Source organism: Sciurus carolinensis, chromosome 12, assembly GCF_902686445.1.
Source record: "Sciurus carolinensis chromosome 12, mSciCar1.2, whole genome shotgun sequence".
Taxonomy (NCBI): domain Eukaryota; kingdom Metazoa; phylum Chordata; class Mammalia; order Rodentia; family Sciuridae; genus Sciurus; species Sciurus carolinensis.
Genome location: NC_062224.1, coordinates 16,317,325 through 16,337,312, shown reverse-complemented (window position 1 = coordinate 16,337,312; position 19,988 = coordinate 16,317,325).

Sequence of the window (19,988 nt, the reverse complement as noted above, 5' to 3'; positions counted from 1 at the left end):
CTGGTTTTACTGTCCTTGTGGGAAAACCTCACCCGGCGGGGAAGACTCACCCGGTGGGGAGGTCTCGCTGGTCAGTTCCCCTCCTAGAGGTTCCCCTCAGTCCACAACTACCGCCTGGGCAGGGCAGCCTTCCCAGGCAACGTTCCCAGGGGCCTGGACCTACCTCCTGGGCCTGGGAGCCCTGCCCTTCGCAGATGAGGCTCTTTAGGTAGCCCCTCCTCAGAGAAGCTGCGCGCAGTCCTGGAACCTTTGCTCTGCCCCTCAGCTTGTCTCTGTGTAGCTCTTTCAAGAAAAGGTACCTAGGTCCCCAGACCGGACCATGCTTTGCACCTAATCGCCTGGCTATGCGACCCCTCGCCCCAGTGACCCGTCGCTTGTCTCTTTCTCCAGGCAGCCACCCGGTGTTCTGTGTGGACGCTTGGAGACCAAGCAACTCTCTGCGCACCTCCACCTCCTCAGGACAGCCCTCTCCCCATTGTTCAGGCGGTTGCTGAGTCCAAATAGCTCGCCGCCCAGCTCTTCCTCTGACAGCCGCCGGAGCCGTGGCAGATTGCTCCAAAACCAAGCGGTGTGCTGCTTGGCCTCCTCTGCAAAGTTCCCTGCTTTCCGAGTTCACTTCTCCAGCGGGAGGAGGGGTGTCTTGCCGCCTGGGCAGGGCAGCCTTCCCAGGCAGCGTTCCCAGGGGCCCGGACCTACCTCCTGGGCCTGGGAGCCTCACCCTTCGCAGATGAGTCTCCTTAGGTTGCCCCTCCTTAGAGAAGCTGCTCGCAGTCCTGGAACCTCCGCTCCGCTTTGCTGTCCGTGTTTACCGCTCCAGCAGGGGGAGGGGCGTCTCGCTGAGCCACTCTACTTCACAAAGTTCCCTGCGTTCCGGGGCTACTGCCCCATCCGGGACGCCTCCCCAATGGGAGAGACTCACCCGGCGGCTTTGAGTTGGTCCCAAGTCACTCTCTATCTCCTCTTTTGAATCCTGCGTCCTGGAGCAACGTGAAATGCAGCCGCCCCCTAGTCCGCCATCTTGAAAACCTCCAGAATTCTTGCTGTTAGAAAAGGTATTATACATAAGAAAGGTTAGAGAGAAATCCTGATATCTGATTAGAATTTTTTAACGCATGTTTTCTAAAATAATTGGTAGCTACCTGGTTAAATGGAAAAGAAATATGGAAATGTGCCTGAGTACAGGTATATTTCATAAGCTTTGTCAGAAATCCTAGAAGCATTGGAACCTCAGGAGCAATGCACACCTGTCCTCCCAGATCTGGGATTCTAAGTCTCATTTGCTGGTGACAACAATTTTGAAGAAGTGGCATGTTCAAGGGGTGAGGCAGGAAAGAGGAGCAGATGAACTTGGAGCACTAGTGTGCTCATTCCTAAGGACAGGTGGGAGTGTTGAATGAGTCTGGGACCAAATCCCAAGGGCTGCCAAAGTCCCAGGCTATTTTGGAGCATGAAATAAAACAATAGCAATAGATTATAACTCCCCCAAAATAAATATTAGAAATTCCCTACCAAAATCAATAATTAAATGAAAAAATAAATGGGGAATGAGACAGAATTCTTTCTTATAAAGAATTCCACCTTCTTTATTAGGTGGAATAGGGCATAGGAAGGGAATAGGAAGTCACCATTATAATACCAGAGTACTGATTGTTTGGGGTAGGAGCCATGGATAGATGCAAAATTTGCCAGCCCAAGTTTCAGAAGAAATCATTCACTTGAATAATCCCAAATCATTTACTCATTACGAAGAGGGAAATTTCAAGATGGAAAACTGCAACAAAAATAATAAGTCTATTGGCGGAAAAAACTTGAGAAATATGAATAAAGTCTATAGTTTAATTAAAGGTATTGAGACAGTTGACATTGCATTTTAATTTTTATAATCATGTTATATTACATAATATTTTATAAGTACAGGACACTAGAAAAAAGCATATATGGGAATTCCATTGTATTTTTTTTTTGAAGTTTTTTAAATCTGAGATAGTTTCAGAGATAAAATTTAAAACTATAAACACGGTCATTACATAATTTGACAAGAAGCGAGGGCATTAGCTAATATCACTCACTATGTGTATACCAATACGATATTCTTTCTGTGTGTTTTAATGGATTATATGTAAAGTTGAAATACAATTTTTGGTGAATTTGTCTTTGACTAGAGAACACTAGACTGAATTATGGAATGGTAAAAGGCTGTAGTGTTTTAAGGGTAGAGTATAACTAGCTCTTCTTTGTCTTTTTAGGATCCTTAAGGTCTTTCAGTGTTGGTCATTCTGACACATAGAAAGTATACAGAGAATGGCATTTAAGAGTATGAGCATAAATAAAAACTGCTTGTGTTTGGATTCTGGATAAATCATTTAGTTGCTGCATGACTTTGGACAAATTCTGTAATCACCCCATGCCTTAATTTCTTTGTCTGTTAGCCAGAAGGAGAAAGTTGTTTTCCTATCCCTTAAGGTTATTACAAAAGTTAAATGCAATAAAATTAGCCAAGAACATAGAACAGTGCCTGACATCTAGTAAACCCTATCAGCACAGTTCTCGTGAAATTTAAAAATAGAATGAAAGTGAGAAGGACAGAAAATAGTCTTAGAAATGCAAAATTAGTTTTGGGTAGCTAGTACACATACAGGCCTAGTTTTAAAACACTTTACCAAGCAATATATAAACAAGCACAGATTAGCTTTGGCATAAGTACTCAAAATGCCAAGCGAGAGAGTGATTCCAGTCAAGTGGTACTAATCAGGGGATGCTAAAGAGAAATCATTTTTTTCATAAATATTATGTATCTGATGAAGCTATCCTCAAGGGTACTTCATCATTTTTAATAAAGACAAATCACATTTCATTTTTGAATAGTTAACACGTTTTAGTGCTAATAGCAAGCACAAGCATCTGTTTCACTTGACAATATGTTTGAACGATCAGCTTTTGTAAGTTTTATAACTTTGGCAGTTCTATACACCCACCATCATTACAATTATCACTTCATTTGGTGATTTAACCTCAATTCCAAATCTCTCCCTCAATATGTAATACAGTATTTCTACCTAGGTAAGCTTCTGATGCCTCAATTCAAATTTAAAGTTGTCAAATTTTTCCCTTCAAATGAATCCTTCACACACCATTATTAGGCATGTAACTTCAGAGTACTTTAGAAATGTTTTGAATTAAACTCAATAAGTAAACCTTCTTATAAATTTTACATTTGTTTTCTGAAGAGAGAAACTCTACACACTGACTAGTGCCTGACATTTGGCCAAGTGCTGGGGATACAGCAGCAAGTAGGAGGGTGTCCTGGGACATAAGGAAGGTAAGGTGTAAGAGGCATGCTAAATATTTAATCTATTTTTCATATTATTAAGGAGGCTAAAAGAAAATGAAAACTCACCCCAAGAATGCAGCAAGGGCCATGGAGAATAATGAACAAGGCAGATTTCTTCAGGAACCAGAATTAGGAATAGATGAAATGTCTGCCCAGTAGCACGTTAGAATTTGCTTCAATGCAGTAACTACTATACATTTTTTTTTGAGTTGGAGTATTTATTGAACTTATCTTACTCCTATTCTTTCATTGCAAAATTTAATGAAGTACAATTTTTTTTCTTTTATTAAAAATTTACTGGTTCTCTCAAATATGAGTCGAATGTATGCCTGCTGTAGATCCTACCATAAATCCCTGAGAGATCCCAAACATCCCTCTGATTATGAATGGATGACTTTGGGTTGTCATCCCTGGGAGGAGGTGAGGATCCTGTATATGCTTGTATGCATACTTCTGACTGAAGAACTGGACTGTCCCATGACCATTTTCTGTCCCTATGGATAAAGCCATGTCTTTCAAATGGTGTAGCCACAGATGGAAGTATTCTTATCAGTGTGAATTTTTTAAAAATTCTTATTCTTATTAGAGAATTACAATATACACAGCAGTGGGGTTCATCCTGACACAATCACACATGCGTGGAGCTCAATTTCAGTTCATGATCTCCCCTTTTCCCCTTTCATCCTCCCTCTTCTCCCCTGTTCTCCTTCCTCTACTCTGCCAGACTTCTTTTCACTGATCTATTTACTTATTTTTGATTGGTTCTTTTTGCTTTTGCATAAAGGTTATATTTACTGTGGCATATTCATATATACTCAATGCAATTTTTTAAAGAATTGATTCTACATTGACTCTCCTTTCTCATCCCTCCACTCTGCCTCTCTGTCTTCTTCAGTACTACAGATCTTCCCTGTATCTTTATGGTATCCTGTCGACCCCTCCTCCTTTCCTTATATTTTACTCTAGTTTCCACACATAAGTGAAAACATTTGATGTTTGAGTTTCTTAGTCTGGCTTATTTCACTGAGCAGGATGTTCCACATTTCCATCCATTTACCAGACAATGTCATAATTTCATTCTTCTTTATGACTGAGTAAAACTCCATTGTGTATATATACCACAATCTCTTAATCTATTCATCTATGGCCTTCTGGGCTGATTCCATAATTTATCTATTATGAATTGTGGTGCTATACACATAGAGGTGGTTCTATCACTATTGTATGCTATGCACATAGAAGTGACTCTATCACTATAGTATGCTAATTTTAGTTCTTTTGGGAAAATACTAAGGAGTGTGATAGCTGGGTCCTATAGTGACTCCATTCCTAGGTTTTCTTTTTTTTTTTTTTTTTTTTTTTGTGGTGCTGGGGATTGAACCCAGGGCCTTGTGCTTGCGAGGCAAGCACTCTACCAGCTGAGCTATATCCCCAGCCCCCCATTCCTAGTTTTTTGAGAAATCTCCATACTGTTTTCCAGAGTAGTTGTACTACTCTACAGTCCCACCAATAATGGAAAAAGTGTACCTTTCCCCCAACATTCTTGTCAGCATTTATTGTTTATATTCTTGATCATCATTCCTATTAGAGTGAGACGAAATCTTAGTGTAGTTTTGATTTGTGTTTCTTTGATTGGTAGAGATGTTGAAAATTTCTTCATATATTTGTTGACCATTTGTATTTCTTATTTTGAGAAGTTTCTATTTAGTCATTTTGCCCATTTGTTGATTGTGTTATTCGTTTTTATGGTGCCAAGATTTTTGAGTTCTTCATATATTTTGGATATTAATCCTCTGTTGGGAAGTAGCTGCCCAAGATTTTGTCCCATTCTGTAGGCTCTTTCTTCATGATTTTCATTTCCTTTGTTACACAGAAGCTTTTTAATTTGATGGCATCCACTTACTGATTCTTGGTTTTCTTTCTTCCATTTTGGGGGTCTTATTAAGGAAGTTGGTGCCTACACCAATATGATGGAATGTGGATCCTATGTGTTCATCTATCATTTGGAAGGATGCTGCTGTAATTCCAAAATTTTTGATCCATTTTGATCTAACTTTTGTTCAGGATGAGAGATACGGATCTTTTTTTCTACATATAGCTACCCAGTTTTTCTAGCACTGCTTCTTAAAAAGACTTTTTTCTCTCTCTAAAATATATATTTAGTATCTTTGTCAATTATCAGATGGTTGTATGCATATGGGTTTGTCTCTGTGTCTTCTATTCTGTTCAATGGTCTTCTTGTCTATTTTGATGCCAATGCCCTGCTGTTTTTGTTACTGTAGCTCTGTAATATAATTTCAGATCAGGTATTGTGAAGCCTCCTGCATCACTTTTCTTGCTTAGTTATTGCTTTGCCTATTCTGGGTTTCTTATTGTTACAAGTAAATTTAATTATTTTTTTTATTCTAATTCTGTGAAGAATATCTTTTGTATTTTGATGGGGATCACATCAGATCTGTGTATTGCACTTGGTTGTATGGCCATTTTGACAATATTAATTCTGCCTATCTAAGAACATTAGAGATCTTTCCATTTTCCAAACTCTTTTTTGATTTGTTTCTTCATCATTCTATAGTTTCCATTATACCTCCTTAGTTAAGTTTTAACCTCCTTAGTTAAATTAATTCCCAAGTAATTTTTTTGGATTATTGTGAATGGGTTAGTTTTCCTGATTTCTTTCTTGGTTGAACTGTAGAAAAAATTATTGATTTATGGGTGTTGATCTTGTAGCCTGCTACTTTGCTGAACTCATTTATATCTTTACAAGACTTCTAGACATATGATCTTATCATCAGCAAACAGAAGTAGTTTGACCCTCTTGTCTCCTGTTTGTATCTCTTTGTATTCCTTCTTTTGCTTGATTGTTCTGGATAATGTTTCAAGGACAATATTGAGTATAATAGTGAGAGTGGACAGTCTTGCCTTGTTCCTCAGTTTAGAAGACATGATTTTAGTTTTTTCCCAGTCAGTATGCTTTTGTCATGAATGAACTTTAGGATGCTGAGGTAAGTTCCTTCCATCCTACCTTCTCCAGTATTTTAAAAATGGATAATGGAATTTATCAAAGACCATTTCTGCATCTATTGAGATAATCATGTGATTCCTGCCATTAATTCTCCTTAGGTAGTAAATTACACATAGTGATTTGCATAGATTGAAACAACCTTGCATCCCTATAATGAAATGCACTTGATCATGGTGTATTATCTTTTTTTTTTAATTTGATCATGGTGTATTATCTTCTTGATGCATTTGTGAATGTGGTTTGCTAATATTTTATTGAGGACTTTTGCATCTATGTTCATCAAGTTATTGGTCTGTAGTTTTCATTCCTTGATGTGTCTTTGTCTGATTTTGGTATCATGGTTATTTTGGATTCATAGAATGTTTTGGAGAGTGTTCCCTGAATTTCAATTTCATGGAATAATTTGAGAAGGACTGGTGTTAGTTCTTCTATAAGGGACTGATTGAACTCAGCTAAGAATCCATCTTCTTGTAGGGTTTTCTTTTCTGGAAGGCCTTAAATTGTTTTAATTTCATTATTTGATATTGGTCTGTTTAAATTTCCTAAATCTTCTTAGTTCAATTTGAGCATGCCATTTGTATGTAGAAATTTGTCACTGTCTTTGAGATTTTCCAGTTTATTTGGAGTATATATTTTCAGAGTAATTTCTGGTGATCCTTTGAATTTTAGAGGCTCTTTGGTGATATCTTCTTTTTCATCTCTGATTTTATTTGGGCCTTCTTGCTTTCTTTTGCTTTATATGGCTAAAACTTTATCAATGCTTTTTATCTTTTCAAAGAACAAACTCTTTGTTGCATTTATCTTGTGTACTGTTTTGTTATCCTCAATTTCATTAATTTTCACTCTGTAATTATTTCATGTCTTCTACTGATTTTGGAATTAGTTTTTCCTCTTCCTCTAAGGAATTGAGGTGGAACATAAGCTTATTTATTTGGGAGCTCTCTAAGATTTTTACTGTAGGCACTCAGTTCTATAAATTTTCCTCTTAGAAACATTTTCATATTATCCCAGAGATTTTGATATGTTATATCTCTATTCTTATTTGTTTCTTAGGCTTTCTTGTTTTTATACTCTCATTTCTTCTTTGATACATTCATCATTCAAAGCAGTACTGTTAAATACATGGAAATGTATTTATTGCTTTCTATTATTTTTCTTGCTGTTGATTTCGAGTCTCGTTCCATTTTAATCTGATAGGATGAATGGAATTACATCAATTTTTGTTTTTGGTATGATTTAGTTTGTGACCTAATTAGAACATGGTCCAATTTAGAAAAAATTTCATGAACTGCTAAGAAGGTATATTCAACTGGTTGAGGATGAAATATTCTGTAGATGTCTGTTAGGTCCTTTTGATTTATAGTTTTATTTAGGTTGCAAATATGTTTATTGATTTTATGTTTTGATAACTTGTTTATTGGTGATTGAGTATTATTGTGTTAGGATTTAATGTCAGGGAGTGTTTTTATTAATGTAATTTGGTATGCTGACATTTGGGGCATGAATATTTTCTATTGGTATATCTTGTTTTATTGTTTGCTTTATCAGGATGCAGTGGCCTTCTTTATCTCTTCTTAACTTTTGTTTGAAATCTGTTTTGCCAATGATGAGAATAGCTATCCTGACTTGTTTGGGGATTCTATCTGGAGTTTTTTCTAATCCTTTTACCTTAGCTTGTGAGTGTCTTTGCCTATGAGATGAGTCTCTTGTAAACAGAATATAGTTGAATCTGTTTTTGTTCTATTCTGCTAATGCATGATTTTTAATCAGAGAGCTGAAACCATTAACATTCTGTGTTAATATTGATATGTTTATGGTTTCTTTCCATTTTGATTTTTTGCTATACTTGATACTATCTTGATTCTCATTTAGTAGATTACTCTTTACTCTTCTATTGATCTTTCTCTATTTGGGAGCTTTGTGATTGACTTTTGGGTTAGTCTTTGTACAGTTTATCTTTACGTATTCTTTTTAGTGTTGGTTTGGTGGTCATGAATTGTTTTAGTTTAGTTTTGTCATTGAAAGTTTTTATTTCTCCTCAAATGTGAAACTCAGATTTGAAGGGTATAGAAGTCTTGAATGGCAGAAATTTTTTTTTTCTTTTAAAGCTTGGAATATCTTATTCTATACACACCTTGATTTTAGCATGTGAATTGAGAAATCAGACATGAGCCTTATTGGTTTATCTCTAAAAGTGACCTGATGTTTCTCTCTTGAAGCTTTTAAAATTCTTTCCTCTTTTTCTAGGTTTGGAAGTTTAGTTAGGAAGTCTTGCAGATCTTTCTTTTGATTAGGTCTATTTGGGGTCTTGTATATCTCTTGTATGCGAATATATATCTTATTTCTGATATGGGAAGTTTTCTGTAACTATTTCACTGAAAATGTTCTTACTGCCTTCAGTTTTTTTCTCCATGTTCTCTTTTATACCAATGATTCTCAGTTTATTCTGAGTTTGTCCTCTTGATGTTGTTCTAGAGTTCTTGTATATTCTGAAAAATTTCAATTTTTTTTAAACTTTATTGCAGTCTGTGTATTCAAGCTTATATTCTTTCTTCAAGGCCTAAAGTTCTGTCTTTAAGGGCTAAATCCTAATTTCTTTTTCTTCTTTTGTTCATAAATATATGGTGTCCATATATAATTTGTTCTTTTTAGATATACATGACATTAGAGTGTAAATTGACTTATTATACATATACGGGGTATAACTTCCCTTTCTTGTGGTTATACATGATGTGGAGTTTCCTGGTGGATATAGAAAGCTATGTCTGATGCATTCAACTGTCTTTCCCATTTCCATTTCCCCTCCTTTGTCCATCACCCTGTTTCCCTTTGTCTAATCCAGGGAACTTGTATTCTCCCCTGCCCCCTGCTTATTGCAAATTATGATCTACATATCAGAGAACATTTGACCTTTGGTTTTTTGGGTTCGACTTATTTAACAAAGCATGATAGTCTCTAGTTCCATCCATTTACTGGTGAATGCCATAATTTGATTCTTCTTTATGTTTAATATTCCATTGTGTATATGTACCACATTTTCTTTATACTTTCATCTGTTGAAGGGCATCTAGGATGATTCTATAACTTGACTATTGTGAATTGAGCTAATATAAACATTGATGTGGTCATGTCACTCTAGTATGCTATTTTTAAATCCTTTAGATATATGCCTAGGAGTGGTATAACTGGGTCAAATGGTGGTTCCATTCCAAGGTTTCTGATGAACCGCCATACTGCTTTCCAGAGTGGTTGCACTGGTTTGCAGTCCTACCAGCAATGTATGAGTGTACCTTTTCTCCCACATCATCACCAACAGTTATTGTTACTTGAATTCTTGAAAATTGCTATTCTGGGAGATCCAAGATGGTGGACTAGAGGGAGGCTGTATTCCTTGTCACTCCATAACTCGAGTTTCAAGCAGAGGATATCTGTATCTTGGTGAGGCAGTTTTTGCTTTTTGTCGATCCCCTGCTGTTGTCCCCATTTGTCTACTGGGATCACCTACAGTCTGCCAGCATATCGACTACTTTCTGAGTGCAGATTGCTTACTGTCTGGCACCTACCATCTGTCATTTGCCTGCCTCTTGCCTGTTCATCACCTGCCTTTCACCTACCCATCACCCACCGCCTGAGGTTCAACTGCCAATCATCTGACAGCAGCCAGCAGACTGACTGCAGACCGCCAGTGGAACACAGGCTGCCTGCTGTTGCCTGGAAGTTCACTGTCACAGTACCTGTAGTTTTGGTTACATGTGGCTGCCGCCACTTTGAGACAACAGCCAGGACCTGTAGGATCCCTGGCTGAACTGACTGAGCCCTGTCTCCGGGACCACTCAGCCGTACTGACCACTCCCTGCCTCTGGGGTACTCAGACTGACTGACTACTCCCCTTCACCAGGACATCCAGATTGACTGACTGTGGCCTACCACCAGGACCCCCAGACCAACAGACTGTGCCCCACCTCCAGGATCCCGCAAACAGACCAACCCCATCCCACCTCCAGGACCCCTGCCAGACCAACTGCACCCTGCCTCCAGGGCTGCCAGCAGACCATGTCCACACCCTGAAATGCAGCTCCCCATTTACCAACACATTTGGAAGCCAGAGCAGCCATCGTAGATAATCCTGGAAGCCGTATCTCCCATCTTTAGATGGGGCAAATCCCATCCTGAGATGACTGCTGGAGACTGGAAGCTCATTGTCAGGTACATCTCATACATCAGGCTACTGAAGACTGGAGGTTTGAATATTATATGATAGTTATAGTTTAGATTTTTTTTCTCCTTATTGAAATATTTTAAGTTTTTATTTCTTCACTTCTCTCACTCTATTTTCCTTTTGTTTACCTGATCCCTCAGAGTCTCTTTCTCCCTTTTCACATGCTAACAACCAACTTCTTTCGATAACATGCTCACTCTTTCTATGATCTACAACGTCTATATACTCTTTTCTTATCCCATTAACAGCTACATCCTACACCCCTCCCCATCCTCTTTGTCCTCCATTAGAAACTGCAGACCTTATTGCAAATCTATTTGTTATACTGTAGATAATAAATAACCTCATTTTATTATGAGAATATTGTTAAAACCCTCATAGGGGCTATTTGGCTTAGGGTTGCATATTGTCTGTACGTGGCACTGCTAATATTGATTTCCCCCTTAAAAGGTTTTGGAAACCTATAGGGTCACTATAAGCCTATGGGGGAAACTGGAATACCCCAGATCTGCACTGCTAGAAGGGAAGATACATGAACAACATGAAAATACAAGGGAAGAAAATGATCCAAACAAATCTAGATTCTATAATAATAGAATCCAGTGACAGCATGGTAGAAGATATGTCAGAAAAGGAGTTCAGAATATACATAATTAAAATGATTTGTGAAGCAAAGGATGAGATAAGAGAACAAATGCAGGCAATGAATGATCACTCCAATAAGCAGTTGAAAGAGCAATTATTGAAAGATTATTTCAACAAAGATATATTCTCAAAAAAAAAAAAAAAAAAAAAAACCCTAATGGAAATCCTTGAAATGAAGGAAACAATAAACCAAATAAAAAACTCAATGGAAAACATCAACAAAATAATAGACCACTTGGAAGACTGAACCTCAGACAATGAAGACAAAATATTTAATCTTGAAAATAAAGTTGCCCAAACAGAGAAGATGGTAAGAAATCATGAACAGAAACTCCAAGAACTATGGGACACATTGAAAAGACCAAATTTAAGAATTATCAGGATAGAAGAAGGCACAGAGATACAAACCAAAGGAATGAACAACCTATTCAATGAAATAATATCAGAAAATTTCCCAAACCTGAGGAATAAAATGGAAAATCAAATACAAGAGGCTTACAGAACGCCAAATGTACAAAAATTACATCAGATCCACACCAAGGCATGTTATAATGAAAATGCCTAACATACAAAATAAAGATAGGATTTTGAAGACTGCAAGAGAAAAGCATCAGATAACATATAGGGGGAAACCAATATGGATATCAGCAGATTTCTCAGTCCAGACCCTAAAAGCTAGAAGGACCTGAAACAACATATTTCAAGCTCTTAAAGAACATGTTTGCCAGCCAAGAATCATATACCCAGCAAAACTAACCTTCAGATTTGAAGATGAAATAAAATCCTTCCATGATGAACAAAAGTTAAAAGAACTTACAAATAGAAAGCTGGAACTACAGAATATTCTCAACAAAATATTCCATGAGGAGGAAACAAAAAACAACAATGTAGGTTAGCAAAGGGAGGAACTACTTAAAGGAAAAACCAATCAAAGGAGAAACCAAGTCAAGTTAAAAACCAAAAATAAGCCCAAATGACTGGGAATACAAATCATTTCTCAATAATAACCCTAAACATTAATGGTCTAAACTCATCAATCAAAAGACATAGACTGGCAGATTGGATTAAAAAGTAAGACCCAACAATATGTTGCCTTCAAGAGACTCATCTCATAGATAAGGACATCCACACACTAAAGGTGAAAGGATGGGGAAAAAACCTACTACACACACAGACTCAGTAAAAAAGCAGGTGTTTCCATCCTTATTTCAGATAAAGTGAACTTCAAGCCAAAGTTAGTCAGAAGGGATAAAGAAGGACATTTCATACTGCTTAAGGGAACCATAAATGAGGAAGACATAACAATCGTAAATATTTATGCCCCAAACAATGGTACATCCATGTACATCAAACAAATCCTTCTCAATTCCAGGAATCAAATAGACCACAACACAATAATTCTGGGTGACTTTAACAAACTACTGTCATCACTGAATAGATCTTCCAAACAAAAACCAACCAAAGAAACCATAGAACTCAAAAACACAATCAGTAACCTAGACTTAATAGACATATATAGAATATTCCATCCATCAATGAGTGAATTCACTTTCTTCACAGCAGCACATGGAACCTTCTCAAAAATAGACCATATGTTATGCCACAAAGCAGAACTTAGTAAATGCAAAAGAAATAGAGAAACTACCTTGTGCTCTATCAGTTCATAATGGACTGAAATTAGAAATCAATGATAAAATAAAAAACAGAAATTACTCCAACACCTGGAGACTAAATAATATGCTATTGAATGAAGCATGGATAACAGAAAATATCAGGGAGGAGATAAAAAAAAATTCTTAGAGGTAAATGAGAATGAACAATACAAAATATCAAAATCTCTGGGACACTATGAAAGCAGTACTTAGAGGAAAATTCATTGCATGGAGCGCATTCAAGAAAAGAATGAAAATTCAACAACTAAATGACCTAACATTACAGCTCAAAACCCTAGAAAAAGAAGAACAGAACAAACCAAAAGTAGTAGAAGACAGGAAATAATTAAAATCAGAGGCAAAATCAATGAAATTGATACAAAAGAAACAATTCAAAAAATTGACAAAACAAAAAGTTGGTTCTTTGAAAAAGTAAACAAAATAGACAAACCCTTAACCACACTAACAAAGAGAAAGAGAGAGAAAACTCAAATTACTAAAATTCATGATGAAAAAGGAAATAACACAACAGGCACCACTGAAATACAGAACATAATGAGAAGCTACTTTGAAAATCTGTATTCCAACAAAATAGAAACTACTGAAGACATTGAAAAATTTCTAGAGACATATGCTCCTCCCAAGCTGAACCAGGAGGACATACAAAATTTAAACAGATCAATATCAAGCAATGAAATAGAAGAAGCCATTAAAAACCTACCATCCAAGAAAAGTCCAGGACCAGATGGATTCTCAGCCGAGGTCTACTAGACCTTCAAAGAACTCATTCAAATACTTCTCAAAGTATTCCAGGAAATAGAAAAGGAGGGTACCCTACCAAACTCATTCTATGAAGCTAATATCACCCTCATACCCAAACCAGAGAAAGACACATCAAGGAAAGAACATTTTAGACCAATATCCTTGATGAATATAGATGCAAAAATCCTTAACAAATTCCTGGCAAACCACCTCCAAAAACATATTAAGAAGATAGTGCAGCACAATCTAGGGGGGTTCATCCTGGGAATGCAAGGCTGGTTCAACATCCAGAAATCAATGAATGTAATCCATCATATCAACAGACTTAAGGATAAGAATCATATGGTTATTTCAGTTGATGCAGAAAAAGCGTTTGACAAAATACAACACTCTGTCATGCTCAAAACACTAGAAAAAATAGGAATAGTATGAACATATCTCAACATTGTAAAGGCTATTTATGCTAAGCCCATGGCCAACATAATTATTAATGGGGATAAACTGAAAGCATTCCCTTTAAAAACTGGAAGAAGACAGAGATGCCCTCTTTCACCACTTCTATTCAACATTGTCCTTGAAATACTAGCCAGAGCAATTAGACAGACTAAAGAAATTAAAGAGATATGAATAGGAAAAGAGGAACTCAAGCTGTCACTATTTGCTGATGATATGACTCGCTATTTAGAGGATCCAAAAAACTCCACCAGAAAACTTCCAGACCTCATAAATGAATTCAGCAAAATAGCAAGATATAAAATCAACATGCATAAATCTAAAGCATTTATATATGTGATGAAACATCTGAAAGGGAAATGAGGAAAACAACTCCATTCAAAATAGCCTAAAATAGAAAAATAAATAAATAAAATAATTGGGGAACAATCTAACCAAAGAGGTGAAGATCTCTACAATGAAAACTACAAAACTCTAAAGAAAGAAATTGAAGAAGACGTTAGAAGATGGAAAGATCTCCCATGTTCTTGGATAGGCAGAATTAATATTATCAAAATGACCATACTTCTAAAAGTTCTATACAGATTTAATACAATTTCAATTAAAATCCCTATGACATTTCTCATAGAAACAGAAAAAGCAATCATGAAATTCATGTGGAAGAACAAAAACCCAGAATAGCCAAAACAATCCTAGGCAGGAAGAGTGATGGAGGTATCACAAAACCAGACCTTAAACTCTACTGTAGAGCAATAGCAACAAAAATAGCATGGTATTAGCACCAAAATAGGTAAACCAATGTACAGTATAGAAGACACGGAGACATACCCACATAAGTACAGTTATCTCATACAAGACAAAGGTGCCAAAAACTTACAATGGAGAAAAGATAGCCTCTTCAACAAATGGTGTTGGAAATCCATATGCAGTAAAATGAAATTAAACCCCTCTCATCCTGTACAAAACTGAACTTGAAATGGACCAAGGATTGAGGAATTAGACCTGAGATTCTTCACCAAATAGAAGAAAAAGTAGGCCCAAATCTTCATCATGTTGGCTTAGGACCAGACTTCCTTAACAAGACCCCCAGAGCGCAAGAAATAAATACAAGAATCAATAATTGGGATAGATTCAAACTAAAAAGTTTTTTTCTCAGCACAGGAAACAATCAATAATGTGAAAAGAGAAACTATGGAGTGGGAGAAAATATTTTCCACACACACTTCCGACAGAGCACTCATCTCCAAAGTTTATAAAGAACTTAAAAAATTTTACACCCAAAATACAAAGAACCCAATCAATAAATGGGCTAAGGTAATGAACATACACTTCACAGAAGAAGATATACAGGTGATCAGCAAATATATGAAAAAGTGCTCATCATCCCTAGTAATTAGAGAAATGCAAATTAAAACCACCCTAAGATTTCATCTAACTGCAATTAGAATGGCTATTATCAAGAACACAAGCAATAATAAGTGTTGACGTGGATGTGGGGGAAAAGGCACACTCATACATTGCTGGTAGAGTTGAAATTGGTGTAGCCACTCTGGAAAGCAGTATGGAGTTTCCTCAGAAAACCTGGAATGGAACCACCATTTGACCCAGATATCCCACTCCTTGATTTATACCCAAAGGACTTAAAATCAGCATACTACAGAGATACAGCCACATCAATGTTCATAGCTGCTCAATTCACAATAGCTAGATTGTGGAACCATTAGATGCCCTTCAATGGATAAAGAAACTATGGTATAAATACACAATGGAATATTTCTCAGCCATAAAGAAGAATAAAATTATTGCATTTGGTGGTAAATGGATGAAGTTGGAAAATATCATGCTAAGGGAAATAGGCCAAGCCCCCAAAACCAAAGACTGAATGTTTTCTCTGATAAGTGCATGACAATATATAACATGGGGGTTGGGGTGGGAGGAAGTGAAGAATGAAGGAACATTGGATGGTGTAGAGGAAAATGGGGGGTGGAAGGGTGTGGGGGACAGAAAGATAGTAGAATGAAACAGACAGTATTACCTTATGTATATGTATGATTACATAAATGGTGTGAATCTACATTGTGTACAACCATAGAAATGAAAAGTTGTACCCCATTTGTGTACAATGAATTAAAATGCAGTCTATAAAAATAAAAAAGATTTTAGTAAAAAAAAAAGAAAGATAATTGCATTTTGACTGGAGTGAGATTAAATCTGTGTAGTTTTAATATGCATTTCTCTAATTGTTAGAGATGTTGAACATTTTTCATATATTTGTTAACCATTTGTATTTCTTCTGAGGAGTGTCTATTCAGTTCCTTTGCCCATTTATTGATTGGGTTATTTATTTTTTGGTATTCAGTTTTTTTTGTTTTGTTTTGTTTTGTTTTTTTTTTAGTTTTTTATATATCCTGGAAATTAATGATCTATCTGAGGTGTAGTTGGCAAAGATTTTCTCCCATGCTATAAGCTCTCTATTCACATTCCTGATGGTTTCCTTTGCTGTGAAGAAGTTTTTTAGGTTGATACCATCCCATTTATTGATTCTTGATTTTGCCTTGCCCTTTCAGAGTCTCATTGTGGAATTAGTTTCCTAAGCTGACATGATGCAGATTTGAGTCTACTTTTTCTTTTAGAGGCTGCAATGTCTCTGGTCTAATGCCCAGGTCCTTGATCCACTTTGAGTTGAGTTTTGTGCAACATGAGAGATAGGGGTCTACTTTCATTTTGCTACATATGGATTTCCAGTTTTCCCAGCACCATTTGTTGAAGAAGCTATCTTTTCTCCAATGCAGCTTTTTGGCACCATTATCTGATATGAGAAAACTGTATTCACGTGGGATTGTCTCTGTGTCTTCTATTCTGTGCCACTGGTCTTCATCTCTTTTTGGTACTGATACCATGTTGTTTTGGTTATTATAGGTCTGTAGTATAATTTATGGTCTGGTATTATGATGCTTCCTACTTCACTTTTCTTGCTGAGGATTGTTTGGGGTATTCTGGGCCTCTTATTTTTCCAAAGGAATTTTATTACTCCTTCTTTTTTTTTGGTACCAGGGATTGAACCCAGAGGCACTTAACCACTAAGCACATCCCCAGCCCTTTTTTATGTTTTATTTAGAGACAGGGTCTTGCTGAGTTGCTTAGGGACTTGCTAAGTTTCTGAGACTGGCTTTGAACTCATGATTTTCCTGCTTCAAGTCTCCTCAGCCATTGGGATTACAGACATGCACCACCACACCCAACTTCTGTTTCTATTTCTATGAAGAACATCATTGGAATTTTAGTAGGAATTGCATTAAATATTTATAGTGCTTTTGGTAGTATGGCTATTTTGACAATATTAATTCTACCTATCCAAGAACATGGGAGATCTTTTTCATCTTCTAACATTTTCTTCAATTTCTTTCTTTAATCTTCCATATTTGGAAGAAATCTTTCACTTCTTTTGTTAGATTGATTCCCAAGTATTTTTTTTTTGAGACTATTGGTAATGGGATTGTTTTCCTTATTTCTCTTTCAGTTGGTTAATCACTGATGTGTAAGAATGCAAATTGATTTATGGGTGTTAATTTTATATCCTGCTTTTTGCTGAATTCATTTATGAGTTCTAGAAGTTTTTTGGTGGAGTATTTTGGGTCTTCTGAATATAGAATCAGATCATCGGAAAATAGAGATAGTTTGAGGAGTTCTTATCTCCACAATCTAATCTGTTAGTGATGCTTTCAAATGAATTTCCAATTTTGATTGATTGTCTTTCATTTCTAGGTGTTCTGAGTGTTTTTTTCTCAGTGTTTCTATCTCTTCATTGAAATGGTCTTTCATCTCCTGTATTGTCTGTCTTAATTCATTCCTTAGATCTTCCTTGTGTTCATCGATCATTTTAATCATCAGTTTTTTGTAGTCTTTCTCCAGGATTTTGTCCTCTTCACTATCAGTGGGGATTGTAAATGTGGGGGGATATTTGTTTGCCTATTTCCTTGTGGTTTCAGAGGTCTTGGACTTGTGCATCAGTTGAGATGGATCCCCCTTGCTCTTTTTCACACATGTTCTTGTATGTGTAATTATCTTATTTGTTCTGGTACTTCTCTCTGTTTGGGACAAATGAGTAAATGACAAGGGGTGGGACCTGAGGCCTCTGTTGCTCCTTGAGTCCTGGTTGTTGGTTTGCAGTTTTTGTCTCAGTTCTTTGAGTTGCAGTAATGTTGAGGCTAAGGTGGCTCTAGATTGTGTCGGGCGTGAGATACCTGGTTGCTTGCTTGAAATGTGAATATTTCTCAGCAGAGGATCTCTATTCTGAGATCACGAAGAGTCCCAATCTCTTTCCAGCCTCTCTAGAGAAAGGGGGAGCTGGAAATGGTACTAATGTCAATAACAGATATTTAGTCCTAAGACAAATGTCTGGTGTCTACATCAGCCTTTATTGCCACCTACGCAGGAATAGTAGGATAAGCATTTAACAACAGTACCAATAAAAATACAAAAAGCATGAACTAGGTCAGGCATTTGACAGTAGTTCTCTACTATGTTGTCCACTGTATTAATAATCACAACAACTTAAATGGGGCAGGAATTACATAAACTATATGATTTCTATTATTTAGTGAGATTACAATTTCTTAAGTAAGAGTAATAGGGTAGGAAGGTAAGAAAAAATTCAAATTGTTTGAAAAAGTGATCATAGGAGAGGCAGGAGTACTGTAAAAAAGAAGAAATAAAAAATTAACTGAAAGTAATAAAAAAGAAAGAAGCGAGAACAGGGAATTTGGGCTACTGCTAGAGTAAGAATGGGAAGAAGGGAAGATAGGAGGAGATACCCAGAACCTAGGTATTAATAAACCAGCAAATATAAGAGAAAAACAACTTGAATCTGTGTGTAATTATACCCTGCCTGAGTTTAATTTAGGTTAAATAATTAACACATAGAAGAAAGAGCTCTTAATGTGTAAGTAGTTATACAAAAAATATATATATGTGTAACCTTTACACATATGTATAAAATATGAGAGACCATACACAACCACAGAAGCACAATAATGTACACACAAAATCATGCTTAATGAAAAAAAAAGTGAAAAATAATACAATATGATGACATGTTTGAAAATATCTTTAAAATTAAAAAAGAAAAATGGGAATATGAAATAAAACTGGAATTACAAAAGAAAATAAAAGAAAATGAATAAAAGAAAAATAGCATAATGACAGATAAAAGGTTTATTTCTGCTGCAGTGGTCAAACCTGTTGGCAGGGCTGAATTTTCATTCTTTATTTTTGACTCTCTAGTTTTGATGGCTATCTTTACATTCCTTACCTAGTTGACTTCCAGTCTCCCAGTACTGGGTGGGATAGACTGGGGAGTGCTGACGAATTGGGTAATCCTGCAGTGAGGGTGATGCAGAGTTCTAGATTGGAGTTTCCTCTTTGGGGGGTTTGGACTTTAGTGGGTTTTCATAACTCTGTTGGTGGGTATTTGCAATTTAGATTATGCCCCCATCCGTGTGTCGCGGCCAATCTCTGCTGGATTTTTTGGATCTCTGGGGTTTCTGATAAAACCCACTTTTAGGGGGTGGGTACTAAGGTTTCACCTTCACCTGTATATGTGGCCGCAGTGAGCGTTCCCCAGTAGTTCTTATGGGTTGCCAGCAATTACGGAGTTTTCTCCACTGGGGTCCAGAGGCTGAATGGACCAGGTAAAATATTCTTGGTGCCTATTTCAGTCTGTCTGGTTCAGACAGCATCTGGGAACTTTCTCTGCAGCTGCTGGTAACTTCTTTCAGGATTTCCCTGTCCTTTGTCTCTGCAGCTCTGCAAGCTGCGTGGAGACAGCTTCCAGGGACCCTGAAAGTTCCCTCACCTGCCAGCCGGTTCTGTGCCTACCCCCTGGGGACCTGCCCGCCTTGG